Source organism: Anthonomus grandis, chromosome 7, assembly GCF_022605725.1.
Source record: "Anthonomus grandis grandis chromosome 7, icAntGran1.3, whole genome shotgun sequence".
NCBI lineage: Eukaryota > Metazoa > Arthropoda > Insecta > Coleoptera > Curculionidae > Anthonomus > Anthonomus grandis.
In genome coordinates this window covers 8,732,884-8,750,445 of record NC_065552.1, presented here as the reverse complement: position 1 = coordinate 8,750,445, position 17,562 = coordinate 8,732,884, and the positions used below count along the sequence as shown (strand labels likewise).

At 32.1% G+C, this 17,562-nt stretch overlaps 2 long non-coding RNA genes across 2 annotated transcripts in view; one reads left to right on the top strand and one right to left on the bottom strand.

Annotated features, from left to right (window-relative positions):
* Positions 1–17,562, top strand: part of LOC126738513 (uncharacterized) — a 155,459-nt gene that overhangs the window by 98,807 nt on the left and 39,090 nt on the right. The window lies entirely within an intron of this gene.
* The window catches only part of LOC126738512 (uncharacterized), a 35,545-nt gene that overhangs the window by 8,653 nt on the left and 9,330 nt on the right, over positions 1–17,562 (bottom strand). The window contains exon 2 of the long non-coding RNA XR_007661358.1: positions 8,158–8,385. This is a non-coding gene — a long non-coding RNA (uncharacterized LOC126738512). The remainder of the gene's footprint in view (positions 1–8,157; positions 8,386–17,562) is intronic.

The window sequence follows — 17,562 nt, the reverse complement described above, 5'->3', positions numbered from 1 at the left end:
CATTTAGCCAGTAATTTTTTTAGGGAAACACATTTACTCAATAAGATTTTTTTTGTTTTACAAGGAAAATTTGTTAGCTAATTTACAAAAAAACCATGATTGTATTTTTAGGGAGTTAGAATAAATTAACTTAGATTAAAATTTTTATTTAAGCACAAGTTAGAAGAAAATTAATTTTCAAATAATAGATCATTATAAAAGCTATGACAGTCTGGAGTTAATAGAGTTATAACAGTTTTTGTAGATCGTCATAATTTTTTACATTTTTCTTCGAATTGAATATAAGCTAGGCAATTCATTCCAAGTTTTTAAACTTGCTTGTAATCAGCGTTGTGGTAAGACATGCTCCATTCAGATAATACTGAAGAGCTTTTATATCCGTGACCTAAAAAACAAATGGTACAGGGTAAATTTATTTAAATACTAAAATTATGTATTAGTATCTAAACCAACCTTGGGGTTTCCTTTCATATGATGACCAGGTCTAATGGCTTTAAAAATTTAATATTTTAAAGGTTCTTAAATGTATTGTTCATCATAAGGCTCCGGCACCTTTCTCGCCTTTGTGCAAATGGGAATATATTCGACAGGAACATTTATAGCTTTATTTTTTAACTGTCTCTTTATCAAACCATGCATGTTGTCCAATTCCATTTAAGTATCACCAATTTCTAACAGCTTTTGTTCAATTACAATATTGTTGATCATAGCCAAATTTAATAAGGCATTTGTCATTGTTACGTTCCTATTCTGATACGTATATCCATCGCTATATATAATAATTTTGTCTTTGTCTTTTTTTTTATTTGCGGAACTACGTTCTCAAATATAAATTTACTTACTAGTGTGGCAAGCTCTTCGGCATTCAGACCATCTTCGGATTCATTCCATCAATAGCATGTTCCCTGTGTTGTGGTTTTAAGTTAAACAAACAAAATTAGGGTCACACAATTTTGTTTTGTAAAATGAGGAGACATTCGAACGGGGTGGTAAAAAGAGCCTGTAAATCCATGGTGAAAATCAATTTATTAGTTTCTTTATCTTAATCTTTTTATTTTTGTACTTCTTCTTTTATTTTAATATGTAAAATGTATATCTGCTCATCGTCGTCCTGTCCCAACACCATTTCACATAAACATCATACACCGACTTTTTAGGTAACCACTCAGGAAATTTTTTTTTTGCCTTAACTTTCTAGAATAATGGGACTATATTGTAGGCAAGGACTCAAAAAATCCAGATAAACCCTTATTTTCTTTTTCAATTGAATTTATCTTAGAAATTTTAGATGTAGTTGCGATATTTTTATAGACTCTTTCTAATTTACAGCACACCACTTTCCTATACACAAAGTATTTAAAAATATTGTTTTACACACTCTGACCAATTCTCCTCCCTTTTTTAAATTGTAAACTACACAAGAACTTCTTCTCGAAAGTAGCTTATGTTTTCTATCTCTGACTTTATGGGTTAGTACTATCTATATCAAGCTATCGAGATTATGCTAGATAGATAATTATTTTCTATTTAACTAGATATTTTTTTTCTCTTCCCAGGTTATTTCCTATCCAACATTTTTTAAATATATATCGTCTATCTTGTTCTGTTATAAAAAAACATCTTATTTTTTCTATTTTTGTTCTAAACCTTGCCTTTAAAAACCCAGGAGGTTTTGGAACTTTTTTCTATTTTTCCTGTTTGCTCCATAAGTCCATGTTTTCTTGTCAACCTCGCATCTCTTTCTTCGTTTTATTTTAGAAATCTAATTTTCAGATTCAGCAGCATCGGAGCTGTCAGAACATTCTACTAAATGCGGGGTACAAATACTCTCTTCACTGATATTATCTGCGAAATCTGCTGAATCTAAGCTATTTGATTCACTGTATAATTCGTTTTAGCCTTCTCAATGCTAGATGTACTGGATAAAAACAGCTTGTTTTCTAATTCGCTTTGAATAAACGGCAATGGCCGATCTTCTAGATTACTGTTGCAATAATCCATATTATCAAACACAGAAAAGGGAGATGATTACTCATTAAACTCGAAATAATGTCAGCCGCATAACTTGTTTGATTCTAGTTTGGGAGAAATTAAAATATTAATATCATATTGGTCATGGATGAATTCAATTGGCATGTACATTTTTTTTAAAAGGTTCCGCCAGAATGTTAAAATCTGTCAAATGTGGAGTTAGCCGATTTACAGTTTAAGCTATCGATATGTAAAGCATTATCCAACTATATAAATACAGAATTTTACTGTCTGGCATAATCTCAATTAGACTGTTAATAACATATATTATATCAGCCAGACTGCACTTAAAAGACCAAGCTGTTTGATACGCGTCATAATTTTAGTCTCCAGAGATTCAATATTATCATCAGAAAAAACTGTACACTTTCCGCCAACTAGGAGATTGAGAAGGACATTTTATAAAAAAGAAACAGGAGGATCCAAAACTGATTCCTGTGGTACACCCTAATTGATATTCTGGTAGTTAGATATATTAAGTCCTATAAAGATGAGGACGCAGAAATGAAAATGAATTGATAATGAATGTAAATTGCAATATCAGTAGGTGCTACTACCCTCACGAACCTCGATTTGGTACTTGTTGATGATGTTTGATTGCCGAAACACTTCTATGATTTTAGATAGGGTTGACAAGAGTGAGATGTGCCGAAACTTAGAAGGATTATCGAGCGTTCTGTATGTATAAATAAGATACTTAATTTTCTCAAGAATTGATGACTGCCTCCACTAAGCTGGTTAATGCAAAGTCAGGAGAATTAAGAAAAAAAAAATAGAGTACCGAGAAAAATTAAAAGAGATGAAATAGTTAGATAAGAGTCCTTTTGTCAAATATAATTTGTTTTATTTGCCATTCGTGATTATATGTCCAAACCCTTTTCTAGATTTTTGTAGGTGGAAAGCTTTGTTAAACAGTTAAACCATTTTATCATGAATTTTACTTGTTGTCCAGGTATAATAAGCATATTGAAAAAAATTGTTTGATTACCAATTAATGCTGCATTTTCGACAAAACAACTTACTACGTCTTTTAGGTCAATCGATCATGTTATCGTCTTATTTTCTGTAGTATTTTTTTATATAGTAACTGTGTAAAATTAACAAATAAAAGCTATTTTTTTACATCTTTCTTTTAAAATCCAGTTGCTTTATTATTTTTCCTATAATTTAGAAGTTTTTAGAATACTAGTCTTAAATAATCAATTTTAATTATATTTATCTTATTACTTGATTTACTTATTTTTCAACCTACAGTATTCTACTCAGTTTATTACAAAGCTTCAATCAATTCACTCTTTTTTCGTTACTGTATTCTGGCTATGATATCTTATTCAAGATTATCGTATTAAGAATAACAATTACTTACAGTAAGTATTTTATTTAATATTTGTTAAATTTAAGTATTTTTGTATATGTAATACAGATGTAGCTAGAAATATCTACAGCCTTTAAGATTCAATCGATTAATGTTTTTTTCTGTATTTATCTTGTCAAAACTTTTTTTTTTTAATTTCAATTGCTAGGCACACATATGCATTGATCTGTATTCATTTTTCAATTGATCTTATTGGGTTTTTATTTTTCTCTTTTATCCATACAACATCTTTCTATATCTAATTGCACTTAAGCATTCTGTAATTGAATTCGGTACTTTTAACTGATTCACTTAATAAATTCAATATGAAAGAAATAGTGGTGGAAATTGCAACAGTAAAATGATGAGCAGAACTAAAATCTTGATTAGAATTGGGGTGATGCTGCATCTGTATTAATTTTTCAATTAATCTTAATTGCGTTTTTCTTTTTCTTGATTACACTTAAGCATTCTGTAATTGAATTCGGAACATTCACTTTTAACTAATTCACTTAATAAATTCAACACGTAAGAAATTTCATTGGTAAAGTGATAAGCAAAACTAAAATCCTGATCAGAATTAGAGTGACATAAGTTTGAAGATTCAGTTGATTAGATTTTTTTTTCGGTGTAATTTACGCGCTTTTTCATTATTAATCTGACATAATTAAATTGCATTTAACAGTAGCTGTAGGTATTTTGTATGATTCTCAATTCCTAAGTATACTTTTAACGATTTAAACCTTAATATATTTAGACTAAATTTATTTTAAAACCTACACAAGATCCCGATTCTTCTTGGTTGAATACAAAGTTCTAACAAATCAGATAAATCGCTCATCTAAATTACTGAAGGAAAAGCATAACCTGAATCATCCTCGATAGATTTTTAGCAGACAATGTTGTTCCTCCTTCTCCTATTCATGCTTTCATTGCTACATAGTAGGTTATTTTCTGTTTACTGGCAATAACAGGAGCTTAAAGTTCACTGAAACCAGCGCTGATCTACCCACCTACCCGCTTTTTCTTGGCATTTAAATAACTGATCAACTGCGCTAGATGCTCGAAATACTTTATTCTCTCATGACTTGTTGACTGTTTTCACCAAGATGGTTAATACAAAGACAGGAGAATTGAGCAAAAAATTTGAGTATCAAGAGAAATAGGTTATCACTTCTTTTGCCAAATATATTTTTTTTTAAATTGCCATTAGTAACGATATAACCAAACCTTCTTAGATTGTTTCTTTGACTTTTGTAAGTGGAAAAGCTTCGGTAAACAATTGAACTATTTTATCATGAATTTTACTTCTCAGGTATAAGCATATTAAAAAAAATGTTTGATTATCTAATAGTGCTACATTTTCTACAAAACAACTTACTACATCTTTCAAGTCAATCGATCAACTTTTCTTTTCTGTCGTATTTTTTTATATAGTATGTGTAGTTTTTTTTTATAAGATTTTCAACTTCATAACAAATAAAAGCTATTTTTGTGTATCTTTCCTTTTAAATTCAGTTGCCTTATTATTTTTCCTATGATTTAAGGTTTTTTTAAATTTTAGTGTTAAATAATCTCTTTTCATTATATTTTTCTTATTGCTTAAGCTACTTATTTTCCAACTTACAGTATTCTACTCAGTTTATTACAAAGCTTTAATCATTCTTTATTCGGTACCCTGTTGTATATGTCATGCAGATGAAGCTGGAGATATGTACACCTTTTAAGATTCAATCGATCAATTTTTCTGTTTTTCCGTTGAGTGATTCTCAATTCCTTAGTTAGACCTTTAATGATTTAAATTTTATTATGCTTAAATTAAATGCATCTTAGAAACTACACTAGATAAACATTATTTTTACTGGTTTATTTAATAAATTCAATACGTAAGAAATAGTGGTGGTAATCGCAATGGTAAAATAATAAGCAGAATTAAAATTCTAATCAGAACTTAAGTGACACTAGCTTGAAAATTCAATTGATTAATTCTTTTTTTCTCAGTACTCTGTAATTTACTCGCTTTTTGATTATGTTTTCGATCAATATGTTTTCTTTAGTTCCAGTTTAAAATTTTCAATATTTATTATATTTATTTTATTAATAGTGCTCAATTGGTTTATGATCAAAACACAGATGCTCAAATACATTTATAAAATTGTAAGATTGATAATACAATTGTACATTTGAGATAACATTATTTAATAAATCTCTCTTTTTTCCAGAAATTTGGATTTAACTTTAATTCTCAATTCCTCAGTAGACCTTTACCGATTTAAACTTTATTATATTTAAATTTAATTTATTTTAAAATCTACACAATACTCCTTTTTGCAGTAAAATAAAACAAAATTCTATAATTTTGACATTTGCCTTATTCAAATAGTACATACTCATTCTACATCGCATTCTTTCTCACTTGTCGGTCAAGCCGAAATGATCCTCCAAAATTCCATATAATCCTCAGGAATAAATTATATTGTATTTAATATATCAGTAATTTTTTTTTGTTAATTGGTATCTTTTCAAGGTATCCTTTTTTAGAACATTGAGTTAATTATTTTTTAGTATTCCTAAGCCGGTAAGTATCACTTACAGGGCAGTTTATAAACTTACGGCCAACTATCTGAGTGGTTGTTGAAATACTCAAATGTTGGAAGGATGCGATAGAAAACGATTTCTTTTGAAATCGTGGTACACTCTTTCCATAAGATTCATTACTCACACAGGTTCTTTTATAAAATTGTGGCCACCAACGTTTGAAATCGTACACAAAATCGCTAGACACCTGAACAGTTGAAAATTTTGCTGAATTTTTGCAAGCCTTGGAAATTATTTCAACATAATCCTGGATGGTGTAAAATCGTTCTATTTTATTAAGCTGTCGTTTAATTAGGCCGAAGTCACGGTCGCAAGCCATAAATGAATGGCCTCTCATTGGGAAGTACATTTCAATCTCATTAAATCTCTTGAATTCAACTAAACTCATTAGAAAGCGAATCACGGTATTATTTTTATTCTGCCCACTACAGTTGTCACAGAAAATGTAAAGAGTTTTATACTTTTGCAAGCTTTGCTGATCTTAGTAATGCTTGGGAAAAGAGCATACGTCATTTGCACCTTTGCCCGCCTCCCCTTTATGGTAGACATAACAAACAATATTATTAGATCCTAAATTATGTATGTACAAACAGTGAGCTGTCGAAAGTAGTACAAATCTTGAACCGGAAGTTGTGGTAGCGATACATTCGCCATGAAATCAATGCAAATACCTAAGGTCTGCTCATCTTCAGTACAGCGCTTTTTTACCGAATCTAGAGCAGTATAAAACTTCTTGCTTCGTCTAATGTGGACCATAAGCTCAGCAACTGCTACTCTTTTTGCATTATCGTTAAGACAGTCACTCTTTATTTTAGCATTAAGTTCCTCGCAGGTACTGCAAGTGTCTTTTGCTGGTCTACCAAATTTTAAGTTATAATTTTCTTTAAAATAGGACCAAAAAAATTTGTAAGAAGTTTTATCAGTCGGGTGTTTTTCTCTAAACATCTCAAATATTGTCTTTACTGATAATTTGCAATCTAGATAACGAATTTCTTGGCTCGTATAATGTGATATTTTTACTGGATAGGATTCAATGTGGTTCCGGATATTTGCAATAACAGATCCTTTTATTGCATTTCCACTTACATTTTTACCGCGCATATCCTGAGGGGTTTTGTGATTTTTTAGGAGAAAAACAATACGTTCGCATCGCTTCTTAGAGATTCCATAAATTAATAGAAATGCTCTTTTACAAGTCTGTATTCTACTTGAACCATTAAGAATAAAATATTTGACACTTAAAGACTTTGGTTTACTATTAGAAGCGTCTATGCTACCCCTTTTTCGTGAAATGGAATGTATTTCTAAGAGTCCTTGTAAATGCATATCTTGAAAGTTTTTTGTCTGCAAATTACAAAACAAATTAAGCATACTTTGTTTTTCTTCTTCAGTCAGTCCACTTACGCATTTCTTGTAACAACTAAAAGGATAAACTAGTTTGCCTAACGATGATTTAAAAAAAACCCAGATTTACCATAAATCACCCGCAACCTCTTTGGCAGGAATGCATTTTCCAGAATAATTTACATGTTGGACGCCTTGCAGTTTTGCATTTTTAACAGAATTTCTTTTATATTTCTCAGTGTTCACAACACCTTTTTTTCGTTTTTTTGGGATGTCTTCAGATTCTAAACTCGAACTCATTTTTTCTATTCAACTTAAATAAAATGAAATAAGCACGTGTTGTTTCCTTGCTTTTATGAAATTCTAAACAGAACTAAATGACTGCGTTTTTTATTACTCAGCCAGCAAAAACCAAAATAAATCAGAGCGGAACATTAAAATAGGTCCCCGAATCTCTATTGCATTTTAGTGATTATATTATCTGGTCTTCTGTATTGGTGTACGAAACTGCACGAAAAGAACCGAAGTCAATAGTTTACCGCAGAACGTTTACTTCTCCAGGACCCTTTCTGCGGTTAACAAGAATCATAATGCTATCGAGTAAATGGTGTGACAATGTCGTACGTCCCGTTTATGCAGTAAACGATGTATTTAAGGTAATGGAATCTAAATATATGAAAATATGAATTTCCTAAGAAATTGGAGATGTCTCCTTTCGGCAGTTAGCGATTAATTTATGGTTTAATTTCTACAAAGTAGGTTATATTCTTACTATCGGTAATAACAGGAGCTTAAATTTCACTGAAAGTAGCACTGATCTACGTACATACCAGCTTTTTCTTGGCATTTAGATAACTGATTCACTGCACTAGATGCTGCCACGGCTTCAGAGACACTAAGATCACCATGTAGGAGTATAATGTAAAATATTATTTTACATAACCCTCTCCCTAGTTATCAGGTAAGCCAGTGATAGTTGCATCCATTCCTCTATGGTTTCTTATGTCTATTAATGTACTCAATAGACATAAGTTCCATAAATTCCATTTTCTCGACTCCTAAAATTTAAATTTCAATATATAAGTAAAAAAAAATGTTGGGAAATATTAACAATTTCTTATACAAGAAGAATAAATGAGACAATGAGAAAAAGAAAATTAAGAATTAAAATGTTATTAAGAAGCAAAACAAATTTATAGAGAGAAGGCCATAGTAAGGATATTGGCTGGACTAGGATATCGAATCGAAATGGTTATATGTAAGGCAAGCCTTCTTACGCCATTACTACTAGTTTATAAATTCTAGTAAATTGACATATATATTTAAAAAGTATAGATATTCCAATTAATTTCTTGGTAAAATCTTAGTAAATATAAAAACCGCTCTTATTACATTTAATAAGTATCCAAAGAGCAACAGAACAGAACTATTTTATTACCCAAGACATGTAAATCAAAAACGGTATAATGTCCCTAATTAAAAGCAACTAAAACCGTCAAAACACGAAGAATGTAATTCCTGTGCTCAGCCGAATGAATAAAATAATCATAATAATAATACAAATTATTTTTAGTATGCGCGGTATAAAACTGGATTCATTACCCCCTTAAATTAACCGAAGTGATACCTAGCATGCAATTTTTTGCTTAATGAGTTAAGAATTTAGTTATTTATAATATTTTTAATGCCTCGCTTTTATAGACTCACATACACATTATGAAGAAATTATTGTTTTAAATTGCTACGGATTCTGATTTAATTAGTCAGGAGCACGCATGAGACTTTTTATATCGTTAGATTAAAATGTTGTATTCATTTGGTAAAAAACCTACTGCACCTATTCGCCTCGATTAAGGTCAAAGACATTTGACAAAATCAATCATGAACTTTTAGTTGCCATTTTAAATAACAGGACTTTTGTTAATAATCCTGAATCAGAACTAGCTTGCTCAGCTTAAGCTTTGTCCTCAGACCCTAGGCGAGCTTTTATAGAAATATTCAGGGACTTACAACAGTCTTTATTCTGTAATAAAGTTTGTCCATCAAACATCAACTCACCACCCTTATAAAGTGGAATAGCAATGGTCTTGTTTTAGGCAAGGAAGAAAAACGCCCCTAAGTCCAGAGTTGTTGATGAAATCAAAGCATTCTAAGTAAAATCAGGAAAAAAAGGAGTAACCTAGAAATAAAATTCCGAAAAACTTGAGTCGTTTAAACACAAGTTTGATTCATCAGCTTCAATTCGATTAACGGAGTGAATACAGAAGATACGTTCAATTTCCACTAATTAGAGATGATTCATTGAATTTAGGCTCTAAGATGTAATAATTAGTAATGTGTATGAAGGCATTAAATCGAATTATTTTTTTGCTATCAATAGATAGTATTGTTAGCAAAATCAACTACTTGGACATATAGAGAAAAGAACCCAGATCGTTTACATACATTACAAGTAAAATGGGTTCCTTTAAGGACCCAATAAATTAATAGCAGCATTTCGCGTTCCATACAATCAAAAGCCTTTGGTAGATCACAGAACCCCGCTTCTATTGCCTCGGTTGTATTTACATGAAAAAAGTTAAAAATTGCATTATGAGTTCCACATAAGTTTTTCGACTTCAATTCATTTCAATTCATTTATTTCCATAGACATAATAGCGTACATACGTAGGTAAGGGAATTGTCACTAATATTAAAACTAAAACCAGACATACTAATTTAGTAAAACTTTAATCAAAAAAATCGGACAAAGAATAGAAAGGGTAGTGTGCAAATATAAATTTTAAAGCTCTTTTAAATACTGGCAATGTTTTAGATATTCTAACATTTCCAGATAAGGGAGTATTAATTCTAAAAGCCGTAATGAAAGAACATCCCACATATGAGACAATATTTCAAAAGGAATCCAACATTTATTTGCATTTCTAGTACTATAATAATTGACACACATTTGTCAGATGGGACTATCAGACTTCCTAAATAGAAGTCTAAACATCGAATGAATCATGCGTTTTTGATATATTAGTGCTCTCTCAACATGGCAAGATTTTCTTCTTTTAAGACAGGATTGAATGAATTGCAGTATAGCAAAAATGTTCTTAAGGTGAGAGAATCAACACAATCTCCTTGCTGCAAAATAGCATAATTGCTTTAAGATAACTTACTGAACATTAACACTACCTGGTCATACCAAGACAAATTGCTATCAACAAGAACTCCTATCCTGAGTGACTCGGATTAGAGTAAAGACTATAAAATTTGTTTTTGAACTGTTTAAGCAAATACCATTTTTCTGACACTGGGGTTTAATGCGAGCTACATATTTCCTGGCTAGTGAATGGAAATTGTCATTGTCTTGATTAGCCATAATGGCTGAGGTGTCATCTGCAAAAATGGTTACAAGGCAGTCTTTAACAAAAAGAGGCAAGTCATTTATAAATAACAGCAAGAGGATGGGTAGGTGCCAAAACACGCCCTTTGGGCACCTCAGTTCCGACCTCTATCCAATCAGAGAGAGCAGTTTAATATGCATCCCTCAGCCTAACTGCCTGAATCCTACCAGACAAACATGTTTTCAGCCATTCCAAAGCAGTGCCTCTCAAACTATAATGAGATACTTTATTTAATAGCACCGTGTGGTTTATTGTATCGAAAGCCTAGGTAAAGTCAAAAAAGATTCCAACAGACTTCAGTTTAGATTCAAAGCATCTTATGCAGAGAGACCGGCTTCGAACCCATACTGGCGACAAGACCAAATTATTAAGAGCATCCAAATCCGTTTTTTAAAGGACTTTTCAGAAACCTGGAAAAATACAAATAACAAAGTAATAGGTCTGTAGGCTTCAACAAGAGAGGCGCCTCGCCCTTCTTATAAAGAGTCTTTTTCTTTGGAAAATACCCATATTGAAATGGTAAGTTAACAAGATAGGTCAAAGCAGAAAGAATATTAGTAGTACACTTTGACAATAAAAAACAAGGAATGTCATAAATACCATAAGATCTTTTGATAAAGGCCAATTTGGTAATGTCAAGTACTACTTCATTATCCATAAGAGGGGATAACAAAAGTGACTATGAAAAATTGTTGCATGTCATATCATTATTCTTAGGGACCTAAAAGTTTCTGTTAGTTTGATTACTGAGTTCACAAAAAAATCGTTAAACACGTTTGCGATGTTGGTATTTCTAGTTATGATACTTCCATTTGGAGTAACCTCCTACGTTACATTGCAAGAGATAAAAATTTAATTTGAATTATAGGTTCTCTTTGCAAAGGCAATATTTTTTCTACGATATTTCAATCTTCTTTTAAAGGCTAGAATCATGTTATGGTTATTATGAGATTTCAACTGCACATGCATGCGTCTTAACTTTTCACCCGGTAATCAGTTCTCTTTTTACAGCAGTTGGTTGAAATAATTGGTATTTTCCTAAAGAAAAGATTTAAAAGTAACAGAACTAGATTGAGATGCATCACTACAGGTTACGCGGTCTAAGTTAAAATGCTGGATATGCACTCGATAATCAGTGAAAGTTAAATCTATGGTGCTTGTTAGGACTGTACAAGCATTAGTAAAAACATTCTGAATTAAAGTGCAGAACCAACTTTGAACTCCGGAAAATTCAAAGAAAGCTTGACGTAAACCATAAAAACTAAATGCATTAACAGTATACATTGCTTTCTTCTTACATCCAGAATAGAAATCGTAATTAAAATCACCACAAAAAAAACATTAAACTAGTATATTTATACAACAGACTTAATAACTTGTCAAGTTACACACTAAATGTTAAAAAATCAGAATTTAAAATTAAATTTAATGAAAAGTCTTTATTTCCAACATAAGTAGCAGTATCCAGTGTCCAACATAAGTCAGACCTGATAATCACTAAGACACCATCAGAAGGAGATTTTCTACAGAAGTGGGTTGCCATTATATAGTTGTTTAAAACGTTTAAAATAAGTAGCTTCCATCAGCCAGGTTTCTGTAATGTATGCAAATTTAGGAAATGCCAGAAAATGTAAGAAAAGTTTTAAATCTGAAGATTTAATGCTTCTTGCATTCAAGTTGGCCAACGTTATACTATTTGCAGATTTAACTTTTCCTAAATTTGCCAGAATCGTATGGTCAAGTCATTGGATGTGGATTTTTGGCATCGATGATATTGGAAATGAAAAAACTGAATTTCCTTAGTAGCCTCAATAGAAAACTTGCAATTTTGACCAAAGTTAGCTTTAAGATATTTCACTAGGTCAGTCTCGTTGACATTAAGGGAAACTTTTGACACAGATATAAAAGTTTTCGGAGAGGACGGATTGGGTTGTACGCAAACAAATAGATTATAACATAAATCAGATTACAACTTCCTCTAAGAGTTTCCACAAGTTCCTCCAAAATGACAAACATACGACTAAAAATAAATGGATAACCCTAGAAATATCAGAGCTAATGAAAAAACGAAGACTATGCAAGATTTGGAATGACAATTACATGTACAGAGACCTACAAAGAAGAATTAGAAGTGAGATTAGAAAAGTAAATGAAAAACAACCCAATAATTTAAGTTAAAGAGCAGATAGGACCAAGTATATTAATAAAAGATATCAGACTCGCGGTGAAGCTGATGATGAATAACAAAATTCCAGGTCCTGATGATATGTTTTTTGACTTAACTCACCAAAATCAAGTAATGCAAAACCATGCAAAGATTACCGGTTAATAATTCATCTATTATTCTCAAAGAGACTTTAATAATATATAGCAAGGAGGAACATAAACTCGAAGTCAAAGTCACACAAATGTTGCGTCTATTAGTTAGGTTACGTGTTTCGCCTTACGGCATCATCCGATCTCTTTTTAAGTATAATAACAAACATTTAAGATCACTTATGATAACATAGAGGTAAAATTAAAATGGTAGCTATATCGTGTATCGTTATTAATGTTAATAATGTAATGACAGTTCAAATTTGTAAGAATATATATTAACAGTTAAGATTTTAGAGCATTTATGTGTTGCATTAACTAGTCCATAAACATATCAAGTTTTAAGTAATTAATTATTTAATATACATATTTAATAAGTTATATTTCCTTTTTTCAAAAAAAAAACAGTATGGAGGATTTCAAGCTGCTCAGATCTAAAAAGTGTCTCTACATTTTGCATATCAATTTTGAATTATCTATAATAAATTCTGAATCCTCTACTATGAACTTCTATAGTCTTTTTCGTATACACCCTTATATATTTTTTCTTTGTAATAATTATTTATTAAATATGAGTTTCTGTATATTCTATTATTTCATGGTAATAAATAATTTAACTATTAAATATGAAAAAATTATTAAAAAAAAATTAACAACGAAGATTTTAAAGCACGTCTATGTTGATCCCACCTCCTCTTGCATCTGATTGGTTTACAGATAAACGTTAGCATGGCGATGGATGTAGGTAAATAAAAATGCCCAGTGGCGCACCAAGTTTTATTTTATTTAATTACTTGTTTACTATATAGAAAAATACTGAGAATATCATAGGTAGGACACATGAGAAATGAAGAAGTTCTTTTGAGAGTAGAAATAGAAGCAAGCTTTTCGAAGTAAAAAGTAGAAACATTTTATATTATATACATATTATGAGAGGAGAACGCTATGAATTCCAACGCTTTATTCTTCCAAGTAAGATCTAAAAAAGAAAGAGGGAAATAGGCAAAAGTAAACTCTTGTGGTTCCAGAATATTAGAAAATAGGCAAGATAAGTAGTTTTTAAGAACTCCAATATTCTGCAATTGACAGAAGCATATAATGGACGCCTATGCAAGAATTTGCGTGGCACTTGAAGCAGAAGGAGAGGCTGGAATTTTCAAGAGTCTTGCAAAACGTCTTTAGTCTCTTTTAGGCATTTAGAAAAAATGCTTTTAAGCTAACAGAGGTTTATGGCAAATGCGAAAGCATTTAGGAAAAAATCAGAATCAGAAGTAGTAGAGAAAAAAATGTATTAGATCTAGAAAACGAGGTGAATAAGATTGTACGAAAGAAAAAATTAATTTGGCTCCATTTCTGGTTCTGTATTTCTACGAAAGTCAGAATATCTGTAATCGCTAATAATTGATCAGGTCTCTCTTTGTCTATTACTTGTTAGAAGACTAGGAATATAGCGATATACAGAGTCAATAGTATACCTAGTTTTTATACAAGACATTGTGTTGGTATTCTGGCTGTTCCCCTGCTTTACATGTTTGACTTACAACAAATTACTAACGATTGCAAAATTGTAAACAAATCAATTATATCAAAAACCGAGCATTCTGATTAAGTAATCAATCAATACTTGCACAATATATAATTAAATATTTAAAATTACTTTGTATTAGTCTGTCTTAAAACCATACCAAAGACGTAAAATCTGTTAATTAGCATGAATTTTCTTTTGAATTTTTTGTTTAACCTTAAATTTCAAATTAATTAAGACTCGTACATAACTCGTTATCATTTATGCTGACGCTCGAAAAGCCCTTGATTGGATAGACTATTGTATTGTTGAATAAATCAATTCAGTTCGCTTTTTAGCTTGGTTAATTGGTGTGTTTCCTTCATGTTTACTTAATAAGTCCTTTGTTGACCGAAAACACTAACGTTTTACTCTGGAATCTATCTTTAATGTACTTTAGTAGTGTCATATTGATCGGATTGAATCTAGTTACCACAAGTTTGGACGATTTGATCATCGCCAAATCCTGGACCGTTTCTGGATCTATATCAGTGGCACTTTAGAAGAAATATCTTCTTTGTCAAATTTTTAAGAAAATGTGACGATCTTCTAAGTACTGTAACAACGTTACTAAATTTTCTGTAATTCTCTTATTTATCTATAGAATTACTCGGTTCTTTTTCCAACTTAAATTATTAATTTTCAAGATTTATATTGACAACTAAGCTTTGCCCAGTAAAGTTAGGAAAGTTTCTATTTTGTTAAAAAACGCGCAGTAGTAGGTAGTAGTAAGTAGCAGTCCGCTCAGAACAGTCCGACCGAGAAGACCGACCGAAGCTAGTGTCTACAGGATACACGGGGTTACGTGCCGGACCGTTACGGAGTAACACTGTGTATTCCTTAAAAAGTGCTAGGGGGCTACGTGTCGGACCGTTTCGAGGTAGCACCCTGCATTGGACATTATCCTATTATTCCTAGTGTCTACAGGATACACGAGCTTACGTGCCGGACCGTTACGGGGTAACACTGTGTATTCCTTAAAAAGCGCTAGGGGGCTACGTGTCGGACCGTTACGAGGTAGCCCTGCATTGGACATTATCCTATTATTCCTAGTGTCTACAGGATACACGAGCTTACGTGCCGGACCGTTACGGAGTAACACTGTGTATTCCTTAAAAAGTGCTAGGGGCTACGTGTCGGACCGTTCCGAGGTAGCACCCTGCATTGGACATTATCCCATTATTCCTAGTGTCTACAGGATACACGAGGTTAAGTGCCGGACCGTTACGGGGTAACACTGTGTATTCCTTAATAAAGTGCAGAGGGCTACGTGTGGGACCGTTACGAGGTAGCACCCTGCATTGGACATTATCTCCTCATTCCTAATATCCACAGGATACACGGAGTTGCGTGCCGAACCGTTACAGGGTAAGACTGTGTAGTCCTTAATAAAATGCAGAGGACTACGTGTGGGACCGTTACGAGATAGCACCCTGCATTGGATATTATCCCATTATTCCCAACCTGACAACATTGCCATCTTCTACCTACATAATTAAGACCGCGTTCTCAGACATTTTAAACAGAGTTGGCCAAGGTTACGAGCGACCGTATTTATTTTCCATATTAGACCGCTTAAATATCCTGTGGGTGACCTACCGCTTACCATTCCGATTAATATCGACCGTTTCATGCTTTATTTTCTCTGGGCTGTATCTGATCCGTTTATTCACTGCCATAAATTACCGTACCGCTTTTACATTTTGCTTACAGACATGGGTTCTCTTCATTGCACCTCTCCTATTCCCGCACCGTACCATATTGAATTTGGCCGTATGTAAGGCTTATTGAGAAGTGTTAGCAAAGAGATGACATGTTAGGTTTTGGGATGAATAAATGTGATTTTGGTACAATGTTGCCTATAGTTTTACTCACACAGGAAACCTGGATTACTTTTTCCACTGTCTAAAGGCTACCCGATAGGCCGTGGTCCCTCATCCACATTAAACTTGAGGGTGGCGCCCGAGATAATGGTTGGATAACCAATTACAAACTTTATAAATAACCCCGAATACCGTAAGGGGATTAAAAAAAATAGTAAGCGCCAGTAAACACCATTACAGTACATTTTAAAATCAGTCTTATAAATGATTTTACGCTTACTCTATCCTTAACACACCACGAATGTTCCAGATTAAATTTGATAAAACTTTATGTTTTAATCCTTAGAGTGTTCTTCGCTCTTAGGCCATTAAAGTTTTGTTTCTTGAGAACACTTCACAGAATTTCTCACAAAAGTGAGAAAGGAATAACTAAACATATACCTAAAACATTTCTTACGTATTTGAGAGTATTAGAGGTTTCTTAATAAAATTACACACAGAAAAATTAAGTAGTTTGAAGTACGGTTCTATACTACCATAATTCGTAAAATCAGTATGTACGTATGTAGAGGCGTGGCCAAGGTGCGCATAGCTCTAAATTGAACACAACCATGGTGAAGTATTTGTTTCTTTTATAAACTTTAAAATTTCTGAATAATTGATAACAGAGCTTACCCTGGATATTACTCTTGCAATTAATGTTTAAAAGTTTATATAATCTCCGCCCTTTCCGTTCAATTTTTATCTCCTTTATATTTAATTTTTCATCCCAGATACTGTGGAAAAACGCCCGGGGAATTTATATATGGAATGATAAATGATGGCGTCCCGATCAAACTTGACTTACATTATCAATTTTGCCCCGATTTACTTATAGACGCCTCCCGTTTTCTCGCTTAAACTGAAAGGGCTTCGGATTTTGCAAAATCATCTCCCATACAGAGAAGATGCCCCCAAAAAAAGTGTCGATTTAGTTTGTTTTTGACTGCATTACGGAGTGATTTATTATCGTTATACCGTTTTTTTTGCTTGCCGATAAGTTAATCATCATAGATAAAAATTGTAGTTTAATAAAAAAACAGCATTCAGATAAAAACCTTAATATAGCAGTTCAATTTTAACTGAACTGAAGTTAGATTA